The following is a 7,192-nucleotide window of genomic DNA, read 5'->3' on the forward strand; positions in this document are numbered from 1 at the left end:
AAGCCAAAAAGATGGCCAGCTCCTCCGCCTGCGCCACCCTCCACGTCGCCCAAAATAGCCTCGGCCGTCCGATCACGCGTTTGGTGGCCCAGATCGCTCGAAGCAACAGCTTCTGCAACAGCTTCTCAGCTTCGACCACTCTTTATTGGCATCCACTAGCTTCCCGTGTAATTCTCTCAGCATAATCCGGCTTCTGCTCTGGAGCCAATCCATCAAATATATACTGCGGCTTCCGATTTTGGGTCCAGATCCTTCTATAGGAAAAAAAAAGAGTCGGCCTCATCACTTCCCCGTTCTCCCCCACTCCTCCCGTGGCTCGCACGGATGCCGCCGCCGCCGCTCGCGCCTCCCCTTCCTCTCCTTCTCTCCCACGGCGATGCACCGGCTACGGCCACGCCGCTGGTCGCGGGGTGCGGGCGGAGCACAGCCCTGGCGCGGCGTGGCTGGCGAGGGCGCCGGTGTGGAGGCCGCCGAGCGTCCGCCGGCGCGGGCGGCTCGGCGACCACCCGGCGCGAGCAGACCCCAGGTAAAGGCGGCCTCCCTCCCTTGCTCCTCTTCTCCTTCACACTCCGGCGCTGGGGTCAACCGGAGATCTGCGTGCTTGTCGTCCACCTTTGCTGGGGTTCATCGGGGGCCTCCATGACTGGATCCAGTGCCTCCATGGCCGGATCCGTTAGTTCCCCCACAGGATATTTGGAATCACATGATCCACTGGTCCGTCGGCGTCTTAGGTAAGTAAATGGCCTTATCTCTTTGCGTTATGGTTAGGGGATGCACTGATATTTGGGGATTTTGATTTCTAGGGTTCTGGATTGGGCAAGAACAGGGGCATTTCTATGGTGCTCTATCTTCTCCTCTCTGTAGATCCATACTCCATCTTCTTTTTTCTATGGATGCAAATGGAGCAGCCAAGGTGAAAAAGATGCTATCGATCTCCGCCACCAGGTGCCTTACCCTCCTCCCTTTAAACTATGATGCTGGATGAAAATAGTGCAGATTAAAAACAGAACTGTGTTAGGATAAACCATAACACGGTTGCTTCACAGGTTGGCAACTTGCCAGATGCCTCATTTATAATAAGGAATGTTTCTTTTCGGTGCATGGAGCAGATACTGAGTCTAGAAAATTCAGTCTCAATCTCTTTTCTGCATATATCAGTGCCAGTGTATGTGTTTTTGTTTTTTGAAGCAGACATATTATAACACTGAGATGTCAATAATCTTGCGCTATCAAATTTGGTTTTTGTATACGGGAATCATACTAATAGCATGTTGTTACTGTTACTAACATCCTGAGTTTTGTATATGCCATGCTACACTATTCATGCCTATGGTCATTCCAGATATAGCAGTCCACATATTTGCCTCAGAAGTTAACTTTAAATATATGTGCTAATACTCTGGAGAGCTTGATAAGCTACATGCTTGCCACCCAAAGTTTAGCTTATCAATTCCTAATGGTCTTAGTTCACCTTCCTTTTGTCTTCAGGTTCTCAGGTAATATGTGGTTACCTTTTCTCAGGTGGCAGCTGCCAACGCAGGTCTCTCCATGACAAGATTTGTTGATGCCGGTTTTTATTGGAGAATTTGATGATTTCAGAGGAAGATTGATCATGTTTCTTGATTATTGGTATTTTCGCACCATCTCCTTTATCAGTTCTACCTATTTCCCGATACATTCGTAAATTCTAAGTTCTATGCAACTGCTTGCTGTCTAAGATGATGCAACGAAATTGACTAATTATCCAGTTAGTCCTTCGCTCTATCGTGTACCTCAAAAAATGCACAAAATGAAATCAAAAGAGATTTGTTGCGTCATCATATTTTTCGACGCCAATTCTAATATGGCTTTATTTTGTAGGTTGGGCTCCCTTAATCATCCAGGGGGAACACCTACTCAATCCTCGGGAGGACACCTAGGGTTCAGTTCATCGTTTTGGTATGTTATCCACTTTCTCTGCCTTCCTTAGATGTTAGTTTAGATTATTTCATAATAATAGATCGAAATGCTGCCTACTTATGTACTCATATATATGTCCTTTCCTTTGTTTTCTGTGTTCAAATAAGGTGTAATATGTGTTCAGATGGCATGAAGATATTCAGAATCAAATTCCAAATTGTTTTGGATATCTTATTGGATTTCGTAGTTTCCAGTTCCTCTAATTGAAGATGGTATCAAGTTTGAGCTGGTCCAAATATGCTTATCTAACTATCGTGCAGTACATGCTCCTTGCCGCTGCCGACCCACTTATGACTTATCTCAACATATACGCTGTATAAATAGTTGTACAACAGTACCACTATTGTTTATTTATAGCTCATTGCTTTCCTGCAATTTGCGTCAATGTGAGCTATAGGATTTTGACCATCTAGAACGAACCATGCTGCCATTAAGGGACCCACTATGCATCGTTGTTCTATTTGTCCGATAAAGTCAAACAGCTATAAGGCCTTTTTCTTTTATCATGCATTATATTACCTTACAATCATTCCAGTTTATTACATCACACAGGCTAGCCATTCCATGCAGGACAGAACCAACATCTACTTGTTTTTTCAGTTGCCATGCATAGCGTTTTTATTACATGATAATTGAATCAATGTTCTGTTGTGAGCGACAACATTTCCAAAAATTCGTCGGCTACTACAGCACATATGCTTCGAATTCAGTAGTATAGTTGAAATGTTTAGAGTTTTCATAAATACAGGTCTAATGAGCTCCTGATTTTATTTTCTAGCTTCCTCCAATATACCGCTCAAGGTTTGTTTAGCTGATCACAGATGTCAGCTGCTACCCTGCTGCCTAAAGGTTAATTTTCTTTATTGTTTTTAATTTACTTCAGTACATGTGTCTTTGGTTCTCCAAATAGGAGGTCTTTTGTTTGCTTCCATACGTCATGATTTCAACTTCCTATTTCTGCTCCCTATCCCAAAATGATGTACAACATAAATGAGTATGAGTTCCCTAGCTGAACTTATTTTCTAACTTATCTCTGTGTTTCGTTTTGCTTCACATGATGTTTGCAAACTACAGCCGAGCTGCACATGTTTTGTGGGCATAGTTTCTAAGAAAATATGCTAGATAAGGGGAAGTCAGCTGATGATCGATTCATCAGCAACATTAGTTGTTGCTCTAAATTTACGTACTCCATGTATTTCAGTTGAGTTGTTTGGTTATTAAATAATTGGGACATCAGAATCCATTGCCTTTGACTTTGATAGATCCTAGAGCTCATGGATTAGTTTATTTACGAATGTTTGACACTCCTACAACATGTTGTATAGAATATGTGTGCATGTAAATAGAAAACTACCTCAGGAACCTTAGTTAGCTAAGTGGACTGAAAGGGCCACCAAGTTTGATAAACTCTGTTAAGTTTCAGCCATCAATCATGGGTTTGGTGCTAATAGAAAATTAAGCAGATCATCCTGCATATATAGCTTTGCCTGTAGTAATTACAGATATTGATAGAAGTTATTAGTTTATAATTCAACTAATGATGATGATAGTGGACTCAGCAGTTTATAGTTCGGTTTAGATAATAGTCATACATGGAACTGCTGCTAGAAAACTGTTGTTGGTGACTGTTGCAAACAATACAAAATCTTTATAGTTTCAGTGATGCTGTTGTTGGTCACGGTTGGGGAAAAAGTAATAAATAGTTTATTTTCCCATTTATTTCCTTATGAACTCGTGTTGACGAACTCACAGCGACGAACTCACAGCACTACTATGCAAAAAGAGGTCTAATTGCAACAGCGTGACTCCTGCAAAATAGTTAGGCCCAACCTGCAGCTTCCAGTTAATCTTAAATATAGTTGGTTATGAGCACCATTCAACTACACTGAACACTCTCACTTAAAATGTCCAACTGGTTAAAGAATGTGCTGCCATGTCTGCCTCTAAATTACATTTAGAAAAGATTAGTAATGAAGCTACAAAGGAGGAACCTTGTCTATATCGAAGTAAGTTCCACTAAGGTTCAATGCAGTGTCCAGGAAAAAAAAGCTTTGGTTAGTGCTGTTTTGCTGCTTTACTGACCTCATCTTTGCCTTATTTTTCCTTCTCCATATTCTGGATGCACCAGTAGTTAAGTTGATCCGTGCCTGATATGTTATATATAGTACACGTATCATAAGATAATATAGCTCAGTTAACTGATGATGTAACTAATTAGAGGAACATACTAAGAATTTCTGTAATGAAAACCTCTTGGATTCGAATGGAATTCATAGGAACTCTGACATGTTGCTTAAGACTCTAAGGCGGTTAAGAAGACAAGTTTTTCCCAAGCTATCCTTGCAGATAGAAAGGCAAATCAGATTGCCCACATCGGAAACTGTTTTTTTTAGCAGTGTTGTTTCATATACAATTCTAGGTTCTATTCATGACATAGGTATCTACTGCCATTTCCATTTACTTTTGTAGGGTATACATACAATATACATAGACAGCTAACACATTAAGGGTGCACTTCAATGGCGTTAACATCTCAAATTTGCTTGCTCTTCATTTTCAGATTGATGTCAATTTGTCCGGTTCGTCATATCGATCTTAAACAACCTCAACACTACACAGATTATGGACGTTGTGGTCATCCATTATTTATTGTTGCAGGACACAGGCTGCTCATTAAGAGGGCACACATTGAAGCCCCCAAACAAATGGCCAGCCATTGATCAACATCTGCGTTCAATTTTACGTATATATAACTTGGCTCCTCAGCTTCTTCTATACTTTTGTGCACTTATCCAAGGGAGTCTTAAAAGAAGATTACCATGAACTGATCTCAAAAAGGCTGAAGAGGAGACCACCATGATCTCCATAACCATAAATGTAAGCGAGATATGCTTGTGTAACTGGTTGAACATATTCTGAGGGCCTTGTGTATGATCAGGATATTGTCTACTATTGTATAGACTCTTCTATGTAGATCAGCTAGCTTTTCTTCATTGTACTGCTTTGTTGTGTCAAGGATGAGTAAAGGATAAATGATTCAGGGCTAGATGACTTTTTTCTAAGTCTTCAATTCATAATATACTAAATCCATGGAACAGTTCAGTTTCATACATGTATTGCGCACTTGAACATTGTACTGCTTTCAACTTTATACTTAGTTCACTTAGATTTCTAACACGCCCATTGTTACACAAAATCTCCATTTACAGGCACACAGGCGCGCGGATGCGCGCGCCAATCTACTAGTTCCTTAAAAAAGTTGGACAACAGAGCAGTGAGTTCCCACCTTCGACTCCAATAGATGTAGTCACTATAGGTACTGGTCAACAGTGAAAAAGATTTTTATTTGTTGAAGCCCTGCATCAAAAAGAGGTGGATGCAGTCGTTACAAGACTACCCGATGCCTTAAGAGCTGTTTGGTACCTATGTATCCACCTCAATTGTAGCAACCGGTTTTAAGTACAAAACCAGATACGCACCATATGTGAGCCTAGGAAGTCAAATCTCACATATACCTACAAATAAGGGTAATATCAAAAGACAATGCTCCAAATATAACATACTTAGTATAAAGTATATAACCTTAGATAGCAAACAGCGGAAAGACAACTCTGATCTTCAGGTGAAGGCTCCAATTTCATATGGACAACTGACTGGTTGATCACAAGCCTAATTCCTCCAAACTCTAGCAATCTGGTACCCATTCGGGATTTTTATCCAAATAATTGAAAAATAAAGCAAGCATAAGTATATGGCGTACTCAACAAATATATCATGGGGTTCTTGAGACTCAAAAGGTTGACACTAGTTTAACTATGATTAGCTTTTAATGTGTCATCTTTTGGCAATTGGGTGACAACAAGTTTATTCACAAGCCCATATAAACACATGATCAGGTAAACATGAATAATGAATAGCATAAACAGTAATCATTAGTGAGCATCTTTATCATCAGTATCATCAGTGTTCATCATCCATTCCATAAGGGTCCAAGGCCGCTCGTGACCATGATTACGGTTGATATACCAGTTTTGCACTCTGCAGAGGTTGTACACTTTCACTGTGAGTTGTGATTTACCCTTTCGCCCAAGGTGATCAGCTTCTTGACCCACTGCCAAGGAAGGTCGACAGGGTTCACTATGAAACCTTTCAAAGGTCCGTCTAACAAATTAGGGCCATTAGATTCACTCGGCAAACAGGTGTAGAGCCCCCCTTCCCGATGGCACAATGACGCGTAGCCTATACACAAGGGGACAGAGGCCACACTATACCTGTTCGGCAAGCCATTCTTACGCCAATAAAGATAACCACTAACAAGCTAGCAAAGGTCCTCATACCGAGCTAAAGCTAGAGCCATGTAGCCCTCATAGTTATACTATAAGTCCCAGATGTTCGCTTACAGATGAGTCCTTAGGGAGAGGAATCTAGAGCACCATAAAAACAACCCAATGCTCTAGTCCTCTTGTTCCGTGTTGCTAAAAAGCATCTTTTAGTGTTTATTGCATATACTATTAGTCAAGTTACAAGATCATGGTTGTAGTTGAGCACTAGCATCATACTATCCAATGCAATACCCCATAGGTATCAAGGCACAAGGTACAAAGTACTAGGAAATCCTTAGTGGTAATCAAGGTAGACACATGAAGTATGATAAGTGACTAATGATGTATAGGACAACAAGGAAGATCCCATGCTATACTTGCCTTAAACTCAGATCCTTCTTCTATTGAATTATAACCTCCAAAGGACTTCTTCTGGATCACCCACTTCTTTTATATCACCAATGCAAAGCTCACCGATTGGACATGATCATAAAGCACCACACAAGCATCCATGTAATCATACACGAATCAAATAATAGAACTAAATCAGAATAGTACACCAAACATAATAAAAAGGTTTTAAAGATGTTCTAGATGTCGCTACGAACACACAGACACGAAAAGCACGCTAATCAAAACTACAGTTGTAAAGAAACGACTACAGGGTTTTATATTATAAAAGAAAAGAGAAGACTATAAGCTTGATTTATGTTAATTAGGAAAAACAATGTGAGTGTAACACCCTAAAATTTGCCTCTTTTGAAAATAGGTATAAAATAATTTATTTCTGAATTTTGTGCTCATAAAATATAGGAAACTAAAAAATTTCATTTAATTAAAATTTATCATAGGGTTTAGCAACATGTTTGTGCATTCATGCCCTTGCATTTGATTGAGTGGTTTTGATTAAA

At 40.3% G+C, this 7,192-nt stretch overlaps 1 long non-coding RNA gene across 7 annotated transcripts; it reads left to right on the plus strand.

The window, feature by feature from the left end:
* Nucleotides 1-5,071, plus strand: LOC136486908 (uncharacterized). 7 transcript variants are annotated; one of them, XR_010767040.1, is made up of 5 exons: nt 1-731; nt 804-945; nt 1,489-1,629; nt 1,861-4,538; nt 4,618-5,071. It is a non-coding gene; the product is annotated as an uncharacterized lncRNA (long non-coding RNA). The 7 variants fall into 7 exon arrangements; XR_010767043.1 differs by having other exon boundaries at nt 1,861-2,808; nt 4,429-5,071; XR_010767044.1 differs by having other exon boundaries at nt 1,861-2,808; nt 4,520-5,071.
* The last annotated feature ends 2,121 nt before the right edge of the window (nt 5,072-7,192 follow it).

This window comes from Miscanthus floridulus, chromosome 10 (assembly GCF_019320115.1).
Source record: "Miscanthus floridulus cultivar M001 chromosome 10, ASM1932011v1, whole genome shotgun sequence".
NCBI classification, from domain to species: Eukaryota; Viridiplantae; Streptophyta; class Magnoliopsida; order Poales; family Poaceae; genus Miscanthus; species Miscanthus floridulus.